This window comes from Neolamprologus multifasciatus, chromosome 11, assembly GCF_963576455.1.
Source record: "Neolamprologus multifasciatus chromosome 11, fNeoMul1.2, whole genome shotgun sequence".
In the NCBI taxonomy this organism is placed as follows: Eukaryota; Metazoa; Chordata; class Actinopteri; order Cichliformes; family Cichlidae; genus Neolamprologus; species Neolamprologus multifasciatus.
The window spans coordinates 7973270-7987089 of NC_140449.1; positions in this window are offsets into that span (position 1 = coordinate 7973270).

Here is a 13820-nt window from a genome sequence, read left to right on the forward strand (position 1 = left end):
TTCGAGCAGATGGAAGAAAGTGCAGAGTATAACTGCACTTGAGTTTAAATAGACAAAGAGTCACCACAGATCCAACAGGGAACATCCAACAGTCTGCTTTCCTCTCCGTGCACCTCGCCCAGCACTGGTGTCTTTGCCAGTCACAGACCAGAGACGCCAGGCCTGGGCAATTATGGCAATTTTTGGATGACATCAGACCAGAAAATGAATGATTTCATTTAGCTGTCAATTTTTTTTCTGGATCTGCTGTAGGATGCAGAACCTATAATAGAGCATGTCAAAACAAAGTAGCAGAAATGTTTAGGCGTTCACATCTGCAGTTGGCTGGAAGGTAATCCCAGGCTGGTGGGGCTGGTTTGTCTGTTAATAATGACCAGTGTTCAGTGGCGGCACTCGCAAAGAGTAGGCTCGAGCTCCCTGAGAGGTTGGACCACCCAAAGACTTTAAGAACATCCTTGTACCTTCAGCTGTGTGTAAGTCTCTATTTACCGCCACACACACACACACCAAATCTGCCATATCCAACACTATTTTGGCAGGTGCCGCAGTTTCAGGCTACCTTTGACCAAAATAACTGGTGGTGCCACTGCTAGACACAATCCAGCCAAAATAACCAAATGAGTGAATAAACTAGAAGGAGAAGGAGATGACTGACCCAATTTCTGAGAACAAAATGTAGCATTATTTTATGTGCAGATTATAAAGAAATATTTCAATCTGCAATTGAAGTAGGGTCAATACTCCGAATATGCCTTCAAAGACAGAAAAAAACTGGAAAGGGATATGTAAAATATGTACTATAACTTATCCAGAACCATCAATTACACACTGGCACTCTGGACAGACACTGAGTCATTTGTATAGTGTGTCTGCAAAAAGATCCTGTGGTTCTTCCAAAGGCTGCGATTTGATCTCTGAGCTCTTTCTCGTTTGTGTTTGAGCTTCTGCTTTATGCTGACAAACAAGTTCAGAAAGCCTCTCACTGTAGACTGAAAGAGGGATGGGGAAAGTCCTTCAAAACACAGAAATAAATCAGTTAGTCGTGAATGGAAGCGCAGCTTAGACGGATGCTGCAGTTTTTGGATGGGAGGGTGGGATTCGATCCCCGCTCTCTGTGCTGGAGAACCTGGCTGTTTGCAAACATCCCAGTGCATGAGCCCTTTAGATGAACCTGTGAAACTGACAAAGCTCAGTTCGCATGCTAGCAGGCTGAATTGTGTTAGTGTGTAAATCCCTTCTTAGTCTCATTTCCTTTTCAAATGCTCACTAATCCAGTTACTGCACCATATTTCTAAAGCTACAAAATCGATTACACCTTTCCTCTGTATTTGCAGCTATTGCCGAGCTTTCTGTTGAACTCTCCTTCTACTGTGTTTTAAGAGAAGCTGGAATGGAAACTTTGTGTAGTATCTCTTCCTGCTATACACAATAGCACATCTGGCTTTGTTTAAACATCGTAGCGTAAGTTATCAGCAGAGCTGTAGGGCAGACCTTTATCAGCTGATTAATGCAACTAGATACAAATTTTCAAAAAGTTTCCCATAACATGAGTGCAGTTGCTGATGTCTGGACTGGACTTCTTCATTTGTGACTGACAGTTAACAGATCTGAGAGAGGATGTCATTTTTTCCAGCAGCCTAATCAAGCAGCTGATGTTTTTATTTGGCAATGATTTTACTCCGGATGCCCTTCCTGACACAACCATCCCCATTTATCCAGGCTTAGGACAGGCAATAAGAGCACACTGGTTTATGAAGCCACAAAGGTGGGGGGGGGGGGGGTCTGTGGCTTCATTGCTGCCATAGTTGAAGATGGAGCTGCCAGATAGGAGGAAAAACAGGACCATGGAGAAAGTTCATGGATGTTGGTATGAGTGAAGAGGATGCGAGGGTTAAGATGAGAGAGAGCAGGTCATCTGTTGTCATGTCCCTCATCATCATTACCTCTTCATCTTCCAGAGCATTTGTCCTGTCTTCTTCGCCTCACCCACAACCAGTCACAGCAGATGGCTGTCTTTCCTGAGCTGGGTTCTGTTGGAGGTTTCTTCCTGTTGAAAGGGAGTTTTTCCTTCCCACTGTCGCCAAAGCACTTGCTCATAGGGGTGTCATCTGATTGTTGGGGTTGGTTCTGTCTTCTCTGTAATATTGTACAGTCTTTGTCTTACAATATAAAGCGCCTAGTGACAACTGCTGTTGTGATTTGTTACTATATATTTAAAACTGAATTGAAATTGAATAATAGCCAGAAGAACAAGAAGAATCAATTTTCTGACACAGCTTGCATACATGTGCTCTCTTACTGAATATGCCCATTTACAGAAATCCACATTTATTCTTTAATGTCAGTTAGCAGGTCAGAGTGAGTACAGGTAAACCTTTGGAAAATCATACATAATGTCCAGTAGAGTTGAGTCTCCAATTACTTAACCCTAATGGATCTTCAGGATCTGCTGCATGGAAAGACGCTGCTACAGCAAGAACTTTGTGCTCCTGCATGTGTGTGAAACAGATTCTCCAAGCGTTAAGGAAAGAAATGCAAAAATGACTAAAAGCAACCAAAAAAAGACAGTGGTTTAGTCAGTAGGCCGTTCGTGCTTAAGGGGGGGGGAAGAGATGTGTGAAAATTATGAAAAAAAACATTTGCTCAAAAGATAATGAAGAGCCTCACTCTGAGACTGGCTGAAACAAAACACTGACTAATGATATCATTAACAGTTGTGACAACATTATTTAAACCAATTACCCCTTAAACTTTGTATATTTGCTCTCAGGGTATGAGAGGTTTTTCTCTCTCTTTGGGGGTTTATCTGGTCTCTTATTACGTTGTTTGTTCTTTTAGCTTCATTGCTTCATCTGCCAGGTTGCTTTGTCTTAAAATTAAAACTGTTTTAAAACTTTTTTCTCTGTCTTCTTAATTGAAACGTTACACGGTAGCTTAGCAAATGCAGCATACTGACATGTCACAGTATATTTTCTACACTGACTATTTAACGTGAACTTCTTCTCTCCACTGCTTTGTGGAGAGAAAAAACTAACAGGACAAAAACTAACATCCAAAAGCAAGAAAATCAGGATATGATATGGAAAAGAAAAAGATGAAGAAAATGAGCTTAGTTATCCAAACATCTTTTGGCTTACCTTATTTCAAGTCTGTGGTGGATTTACTGTTTCCACATGAGACTCAGCTGCCCAGAGGAAAAGGAATTTTGTCCAATGAACTTCTATAGAGGAAAAAAATATCCTCCTAATGGCCTTAGAGATCACCCCAAGGTTAACCTGGGTTAAGCTAACTTTAAGCCTCATAGGCTCATTCAAGCCATCATATATATATATATATATTAGGGGTGCAACGATACACAAAATTCACGGTTCGGTTCGGTTCGATACTTTGGTGTCACGGTTCGATATTTTTTCGATACAAAAAAAATGTTCATGCCTTTTTATTAATTTGTCATTTATTAAATTTTCACGACACATTCTGCACCACATCTCTGTGCGTTCATCATTTGTTTGAAGCCAGCTCACCTCCTGCAACCACTTTTCCGAGAATACGCGCTTCTTTTGTGGTTCGGACTCCTGACATTTCTTTGGAGGTGGAGGAACATCACAGTAATTGCTTAAAGGAGCTTCTTTGACATCTTTAAGAGTTCTAAACAAATGTCTGTCCTCCTCCAGAAAATCTTATGTACGCAAACACACGTTGCAACTTCTTATCTTGTGCACGTTTTTTATTTTGACAGCGAATGCGCACCTGCGGACCACTTATGTGCAGCCCTGGTTATTTAGCTCGTCATATTGCAGCCACAGAAATTCTTTTGTCCATGAAACCATAAAGCTGCACTTTCTTTTTGTCTTATAGTCTGATTTGTCATAACTTTTGCGTTTTGTCACTTCTTCACCCTGACCTGTCTTATTTGGCTCAGCAGAACTAAAATATATATCCTGCTGCTTTTACACACGCACTAACATAACGCTCAGCGATTCTCTGCGCGATCAACCTCTCACATGTTTAAGCTGCGGGAGATTTCACTTGTCATGTTTGCATAGTAAGCTAACGATTGATAAGACGATGTCAGAGGAATTGGTGCGCAAATTATCATCACTCACCAATCAGTACTGTCGCTCTCTATACACAGTTCACGCGATTGCAAAGTGAAAGCAGAAAACAAGCGCAAATTCAAACGTGATTTCAGTATGTCACATATTGACAGTGGCCGATGCCAATGACATAATTACCCAGCTACATTTCCGAAAGAATGCAAAAGCATTGACATATATTTTTCCTTCCTACGATAGGCCGACGGGCAGGGCAGAGATAGATTTTGGTAGCCCGACTGGAAAAAAGCCCCAGGACGTCGGGCTAGCGATTTTGCGAGCCCTGTATCTGATTGAGGAATCACTCATCTTTGGAAAAGAGAGTTTATTATGGAGAAATGTCTCTTTCCAAAATAAAAGCTATACTATACGCTTCTTCTGGGCTTCCCACTAGTGCTGTCAGCGTTAATCTGAAATTACATTAATGTCACAACACGGCAAATCTCCGTTAACGAGCTACCGCGGATCGCCTCAAGAGTGGGGCTGGAAGACGTCAACACATTAACGAGCTAACTGCGCTAACACACTAGTTCCCACCAATTGAGCATTGCTGGCACATCCAACATACTGTTTTACTTTTGTCCATGACACGCTTACCTTCAGGGTCATACGTCACATGAAAACCAAAATAGTTCCAAACGCCAGATGTGAATGAGGGTGGAGGAGGTTCAATTTGCCATGTTGCAACTAGCCTAGCTTCTGTCTCTAGCTTGCCCTGCGCTCAGTGAATCTGTGTTCGACTACTCCGCCTAGGCTGCACTGTCGAGCGCAGATCCACTGAGCGCTCAACACAGACAGCATCGTCAGAAGGAAAGTTGATAAAATAAATTAAAAATGTTGTATCGTTCGATACATATGCGTACCGAACCGAAAGCACTGTATCGAACGGTTCGATATCGATACGAGTATCGTTGCACCCCTAATATATATATATATATATATATATATATATATATATATATATATATATATATAGATAGATAGATAGATAGATATAAATATATATATATATATATATATATATATATATATATATATATATATATATATAGATAGATAGATAGATAGATAGATAGATAGATAGATAGATAGATAGATAGATAGATAGTTTGGATTATTAAGAATGCATGTAGACAGATACAGGATATCTGTTTGTCCTCAGGAGGACACAGGAGGACACAGTGAAGCAACAGGAAAACAAAAAGATTATTAAGACAAGGAAAAGCAATGTTATCCAATCAAACCATTAATGTATCTGTGTCTGCAGAGCTGGGGAAATCAGGTTATGGGGTTACATCACTTGGCTGAATGCCAAAGGATACCATAAGTCTGCTACAGCATGCCTTAGCAGGGCTGTGTTACTCGCCCTTTAAATGACGTTGAAAACTTTCATGTAAATGTAGTTATTTGTTACTTATCTGTTTAAGAGAAGACTGTTAAATACAATGAAAACAAAAATAAATTGTAAGAGAATCACATCAGTTTCGCCACTAACTGGTGGACAAACCTCATTTCAGGTCAGTTATTTGTACCAGTAAGGATTCAATGTTTGAACTGCAACAAACATTTAAGTTGCTTTAAAGTTTAAAGTCCTGCTCTTCCCTCGTCGTTTTTGTTTTGCACCCCCTGTGTTTGTATTCCAGTTCAGAGGACCCAGGTAACTGCACTCCACTGCATCCTTTCCCACAACAGACATGAGCTTTGCGACTATCCTCTTCCTTCTTCCATCTCTCGGGTTTTACTCACATTCAGAAGCAGTAGATTCCTCCCAGACAACTCCACAAAATCATCCACCAGTGCATCCCTGATACATCCATCCACTGCAAAATCATCTAATTTAGCATTTCTATAGCTGGCATGGTCTAAGGTGTACGAGGTGGACAGAAATGGAGACAGTTTCTTGTGGATCTCCTGTGCACCCATCGCCAAGTCAGACTTATACTGCGGCCCATCTATCAGGTAGTCAGTAATGAATTTACTGAACTTTCTATAGCTTCTATAGTTGGCTCACAGAAACATGTAGATAGCAAATTAACAGGGTTCTAAGAGAACTTGGTGCACAACAAAGGAGGAAGTAGCAGATGGATACAATCAGAAAGGTCTTTTTTCTGTCAATTCAGTTTAGGCAAGTTCAATTCAATATTATATGCTGGCAAATCACAAGAACAGCTTCTTTAACCTCTTAAGCCCCAACGCCCCCTGATACGGGGGCAAAAAGCAGTAGATCAGGTAGGCTTGGGGCTTAAGAGGTTAAGGCACTTTATATTATAAGGTAAAGACCCTACAATAATACAGAGAAAACCCCATCAATCAGATTACCCCCTATGAGCAAGCACTTGGTGACAGTGGGAAGGAAAAAAACCCTTTCAACTGGAAGAAACCTCAGGCAGAACCAGGCTCAGGGAGGGATGGCCATCTGCTGCAACAGGGGTCAGCAACCCTGGGCACGCGTGCCACAGCTGGCACGCGAAGGGTTAACTGATGGCACGACCATAGCTGGACTGGCCATCCGGCATAGCGGGCATTTCCCCGGTGGGCCGTTGGTGATTTTTCGTTTTTATGGGCCGATGTTTTTTTTTGTGTGTGTGTAACGGTATAAACAACGAAAGGTGGTGCATTGGCCAGATGCTGGCACATGTGTAAAAATAACTTGTTCAGTTGTTTGGTGGTGGCTATGCCGGAGCTTCCACAGAGGTCAGCAGGTGGATGAGGGAAAGGGGAGGCAAGAGGAGCAGAGACCCGAGGTGGCCGCTGATCCGAGTGTCAGGTGAACTGAACTTCAGGTAAGGAGTTATGACCTGCAGTCTATCTGGGTCAGATATAAACCAAGTTTAGGTGGAGTTTATTTTCGTTGTGCTGATTTTTTACCGTCAGTTACAATAACTCGTACTGCGTACTAGCTAGCATGACGGAGTTTATATTACAGCTGGGTGGGTGCTATGATGTTACTGATAGTGAACTTTATTTTATTCATAAGTTAGTAGAGTTGCCAACTGTCCCGTAAAAAATGGAATCGTCCCGCATTCAGAGAAAATATTATGCGTTTTGTCTTGAGCCGCAAAGGAACACAGTTTGTCCCGGACTTCAGCTAGAATGGAAAAAGACACAAAACTGGAGTTATTTTGCGTCTTTACGCTGTCAGCTGCCTCTTCTTCTCTCATTCTCCCCCCTCCCTCTCCTGTTTCTACTTCAGTCATGAAACTGATCAATGATCAGCTGATCGGCTTTTCTCTCGTGTTTGTTTATCGCCCACTTTGCGCCAGAAAGAGGAAATCAGCGGATGTTGCTCTAAACAACAGCAGCACGTTTAAGCTTGATCAGCTGTTGTTAGAATTTATTTAATATTAATTTCTAGTATCAGCTGATGTTGGAGCCACAACTGTAAAAGCTGCTGGTCATGATATTCAATTTAATTTTATTCCATTTTATTTATATAGCGCCAAATCACAACAAAAGTCGCCTCAAGGCACTTCATAGATACAGAGAAAAACCCAACAATCATATGACCCCCTATGAGCAGCACTTTGGCGACAGTGGGAAGGAAAAACTCCCTTTTTTTTTTCTTTTTTTTTTTGCCTGTCCCATTTGGTTCTTTAGCCATCAGAATTGTTGTCTGAAGACCAACAAGGATACCCAATGGATTTATTTTGCCATGGCATTGCCGTATTGGTCCATTTGATCGACCTTTGTTTTTGTTTTTTTTATTATTTTATTTTCAGTTGTTACAGACGGGACAGACATGAGTGAGGGATAGGAAAGGGAGAAAGAAAGAGGAAGGAAAAGAAAAACAGAAGGGAAGAGGGACAGTGAGAAAGGGGGAAAAAAATATCTCCTGGATCACCTGTTGAGAGAAAAAGAATAGAAAACAAACAAAAAAAACAAAAAAACAAAGCAACATACTAAACACAACACCATCGCATTAATCTAGCTAAGTGTAAACAGCAGTAAATACTAAATATTGAATGTTGTTGTGCAGCACGCAGGACAGACAGCGCACAATGTGCTTTGAAGTAGCAGCCAAGAAAGGTGTAATTTAAGTCTACGAACAGTGAACACCCGTGTGCACACCTGTGTGGATCGGCGCGCTTGTATTCAAATGGTTTCCCCATGTAATGGTCTGCTAGAGGATGTAGAGAGCCATAGCCCTGTCCCCCAGGGCATGAAGCAGGCATGCAGGAGATCCAGGCCCCAGACATCCAGAGGCCCCAGAGTGCAAGAGCCCAAGGAGGACCACTGGAGGGGCATCTGTGCCACCTTCATGGGAAGGGCTGAGGATCCCCAGACGAGGGGTCACCCAGTAGCCACCGGGCAGAAGCTAGAGGGGGCTGCACCGGCGTGCCCGCCGGCTCCGCCGGCAGCCAGCTGTGCCAGAGTGAACCGAGCCGCAGGCACAGAGGCCGGAGGCCCGAGGGCCCTCCGCACCCCGGAAGAGGCCTGACCGAGCAACAGGTGCCAGGCCCCGCCAAGTAGCCACCGGGAGTGAGCTGGTACATACCTGAGCGCCCAGCCCCGGACACCAAGAACCAACAATGCACCGACCCCTGAGGGCATCAGTCACCGGCAGGGAGTGTGGTGAGGGGAGATAGGCCTCCACACTTGGAGGGCCTGGCAGTTCCCAGAGAGGTGGAGTCTAAGACCCGACCTGACATATAGACACAGACAAACAGGCACACACAGACACAGACATGCATTCCCACCCTCATGCACACATATACAAACACTCAGCACTCACCCAACGTAGGGATAAACATAAATGGACATGTACACACAATCTGTACAATGTCTCCCCTGCACCCTGGTGACACACCCGCACCCCAAGGCCCTACCTGTGTGGGTGGGTGTGGTGGAGCGGGAAGAGGGAAGAGGGAGGTAGCCGGGGATGGGGAGGAAAAGAAGGGAGGGGAGGATGTCCCTCCGTAGGGCCAGCTCCCCCGCTGACCCCAGTAGGCACCCCCGTCCTCTGGTATCCACCAAGGCAAGGGAGCCCAGGCCCATCCAGACCGGGGCCTACGGCAACAGCACCGCCAAGCCCCACAGGACCCGGGGCAGCCCACCCCACCCCACCGCAGAGGAAACTGTACCCACCCCAACATTCAATCATCTCCCAGACTACACAAGACAACAGACACCCAGGTTAAGTTTATTCTCCACCTCTCCTATGTCTCTCCCCCACCTGCAGAGTGGACTCCTGCAAGGATGGAACAACCTCCCTGCCCGATTAGGCCAATGCACAAGAGGCCCCCTGCGCCAGGGCTGAGCCGCCGTGCACCCACCCGCCCACAACCTTGGCGACACACCGACGAGGACCGAAGCCCCCAAGGCCCAGCCAGAGCCCCAGCACGGAGGCGAAGCACCCCCGAACCCCAAACCCCCACACCTGCCCCGGATCCACTCAGGGGCAGCCAGGCCACCAGGCAGGAAAAACTCCCTTTTAACAGGAAGAAACCTCCGGCAGAACCAGGCTCAGGGAGGGGCGGGGCCATCTGCTGCGACCGGTTGGGGTGAGAGAAGGAAGACAGGTATCGGTTTGGATGTCTGATGAGAGGGAAACATGAAGTTGAAACCAGGAGATGTCCTTACTGAATCATCAGAGCTGTGATGGAGAAACAGGTTTACCCTTTTGGTGACATGAATGACTTGAAGGGAAGTTATGAACTGTTTCTGAGAGACAAATAACACCAAGATCCTTTTGTACGTTTCTGACAGCTGGTAACTGTGCAGGGGCGGGTCTAGCAAGGTTTTGCCAGGGGGCCAGGTAGAGCATTAACAGGGAGAGGGGGCACAAAGAAATACTTTTCTTTCTTATTCTCATTTAAAATGTGTCGCTTTCATTAAATAATTATCCAAATCTTACAACCAAAGCTTTTATCTGATGTAAAATGCATAGAAATCATACATATACCAACAAGACTGTACATCACTGTCACAACAGCGTTTGTTTTCATTCAAAGGCTTTATGGCTTTAATACCTGGTGGGCCGGTCTCTAGTCCAAATGCCCGGGCTGATTTTTTTGTCCCAGTCTAGCCCTGGGCACGACACGCAGCGAATTAATCTAAGATCACATTAACATGTGTATCTCTGTAGTAACAAACATGCCATATTGGCCCAGTTTATTTTTCTTCTCATTGTTGTGAGGAGACGATAAATAGTATTTGCATTTTCTGTTGTACAGTTCATTTGCTGTTATGGATAAAAAGTGTCTTTTTTTGGTTTCAAAATAACTGATACCTATTCGCTGATAGCTGCCAACATCTGCGAACAAATAATTCTATAAAGTTGTTCTATATAGTGTGTTACTGTTAATATAGAGTGTTATGATTTATTGCTAATGCAATCATATGGCACATTGACTTCTGAGGAAGTCGAATGTGTTTAGATGGCACTCATCATCAGAAAGGTTGCTGACCCCTGTGCTGCAATCTGCTGGGGGTGATGGGAGAGAGATAGAACAAACAACATACTGTGGAGGAGAGCCATTAACATAAAGCCATCTGGGGGGAAAACAGCAATGCTGGACATGCTAATAGCCTAATATCCAGCGAAAGCACGACTGAATCCTCATGTGCCCCCTGTCCTTACTTTGTCCAGATCTGATGGTATTAGTCTCTACAGTCTTGTATCCAATGAGTCTGATACCAATGAATGAAGAAAGTTGTTTTCATATCTATGTGTTCTGGTCTTCACTTCCTGCCAGGGAGATAAATATCTAAGCACTGGAAAACACAGCGTCCAAAGCACTCAACAGACTGACCAAAGTCAACAGAGCATACTGGATAACTCAAATATTAAATCCTCTTATCCTCTTGAAACACTGTGTCAGCTGGGTATTTGAAAAAGCAGCTAATGATGAGTTACAGACTCTGTGGCATAAAGGAAAATTATGTTTTCGAATAGTTATTTTTCTTGGGGTTCTCCTGCTCATGTCACAGCTTTTAACAATGAACTTTAAACCTTTTTGGTGGCGAGACAAAATGATTTCATGAGAAAGAGAACTGCTCAGTTTTATATCTCACTATAAAAATTGCTCGACAGTACAAGAATTAAAATTATCAACAAAACAGCTGGAACACACAACGGCTATTACATGCTCATAACTCACTCCCCTTTGACTGTTTAACAAGTGTGGCTCGATGTTTCGAAAGGCGTTCAAGTAATAAAATGGAAAATCCGTCGTGTTCATCCCAGGGACCAGAAAAGTTTTTTCTTGGGAGTCATCTTTGTGTCACCAGGAACAGATTTCTCAGCATTAAATGTCTCATTCAAACTCGTTTTATATTGTTTTCTTAAAATTAATCCAAGTGAATTGTGTGATTTCTTAAATGCATCTGGAATCATTTCTTCCTCTGACAGCCTCTGCCATTTATGAAATTTATACTCGGATAAGTGAAGATAGTGAAGATGGATTGAGTTTTATTTTTTAATTGAAAGAAATACAGTTTGTCAAGCAACGTTTCCAAACCTGATCTAAATCAGTGAAAACCAATGTTCCACTAGAATTCAAAACATTGTCATTCACATGTCAAATCAAAGAAAACTTACGATTTAAAAAAGTTTTTTTTAAACTCAAATGATATATTTGAGAGTCCCGATACTGACGTTGATCCGTGTTACAGATGGACATGGTTGGAACAAAAAAAAAGTAAAAGTAAAATGCGCATTGCCAAAACAAATGTCTGATTCATGTGTTTTGACGAGGCCTCGTTTTCCATCTGATCTCAGCTTTAGATGGAGAAGAAACGCAGTTTGATAGAAATGTTGGTTTTGAGTGGGGAAACTGCCATCCTCAGACGTTCTCCAATGACCTTGGAGCAACACCAAGACGTGGAGCGTTTAATGATTTTGCTCACATTAATATCAACACAAAGCCATGGAATTATTATAACCAGATCAGCCTGATGTGCTCAGCAAACTGGTAGCCAAAAAACTCCAGCCACTCGCAGCAGGAGGCAGATTGTGGGGGTTGAGCAGCCAGACAGCGGCAGTAGTTGGGAATACAGAGCTGCTTTGAGACGTGGAAAACTTGAAATGTGGAACAATGACTTTTATTTATTCTAGATCTTGTTTTAACATATGGCATAGAAACTGAACATTTAACAGTGTTTCCTGAAAACCCTCTCCTGTCTGATCATTTCTTGATAACATTTACATTTACAATAATTGATTACGCAGCAGTGGAGAGTGGACTTTATCAAAGTAGATGTCTTTCTGAAAGCGCTGTAACTAAGTTTAAGAATATAATCCAGCCACTGTTATCATCGTCAATGCCCTGTACCAACACAGAGCAGAGCAGCTATCTGAACGCTACCCCAACAGAGGTCGATTATCTTGTTAATAATTTCACCTCCTCACTACGTACGACTCTGGATACTGTAGCTCCAGTGAAAACTAAGGTCTCTAATCAGAAGTACCTGACCCCGTGGTATAATTCTCAAACACGTACCCTAAAGCAGATGACTCGTAATCTGGAGAGGAAATGGCGTGTCACAAATTTAGAGGATCATCATTTAGCCTGGAGAAATAGTTTGTTGCTTTATAAGAAAGCCCTCCGCAAAGCCAGAACAGCTTACTACTCATCACTGATTGAAGAAAATAAGAACAACCCCAGGTTTCTCTTCAGCACTGTAGCCAGGCTGACAAAAAGTCAGAGCTCTGTTGAGCCAACCATCCCTTTAACGTTAACTAGTGATGACTTCATGAACTTCTTCACAAATAAAATTTTTATCATTAGAGAAAAAATTACCAATAATCATCCCACAGATGTAATATTATCTACAGCTACTCTTAGTTCCATTGATGTTAAGTTAGACTCTTTTTTTCCAATCGATCTTTCTGAGTTAACTTCAATAATTACTTCCTCCAAACCATCAACGTGTCTTTTAGACCCCATTCCTACAAAACTGCTCAAAGAAGTCCTGCCATTGATTAATTCTTCGATCTTATATATGATCAACCTATCTCTAATAATCGGCTATGTACCACAGGCCTTCAAGGTGGCTGCAGTTAAACCTTTACTCAAAAAGCCATCTCTAGACCCAGCAGTCTTAGCTAATTATAGGCCAATCTCCAACCTTCCTTTCATATCAAAAATCCTTGAAAGAGTAGTTGTCAAACAGCTAACAGATCATCTGCAGAGGAATGGTTTATTTGAAGAGTTTCAGTCAGGTTTCAGAGTTCATCACAGCACAGAAACAGCTTTATTGAAGGTTACAAATGATCTTCTTATGGCCTCTGACAGTGGACTCATCTCTGTGCTTGTCCTTCTTGACCTTAGTGCAGCATTCGATACTGTTGACCATAATATTCTATTAGAGCGATTAGAACATGCTGTAGGTATTACAGGTATTGCACTGCAGTGGTTTGTATCATATCTATCTAATAGACTCCAATTTGTGCATGTAAATGGAGAGTCCTCTTCACACACTGAGGTTAATTATGGAGTTCCACAGGGTTCGGTGCTAGGACCAATTCTGTTTACATTATACATGCTTCCCCTAGGCAGCATCATTAGAAGACATAGCATACATTTTCACTGCTATGCAGATGACACCCAGCTCTATCTGTCCATGAAGCCAGATAACACACACCAATTAGTTAAACTGCAGGAATGTCTTAAAGACATAAAGACTTGGATGGCCACTAACTTTCTGCTTCTTAACTCAGATAAAACTGAGGTCATTGTACTCGGCGCTGAAAAGCTTAGAAATATGGTATCTAACCAGATTCTT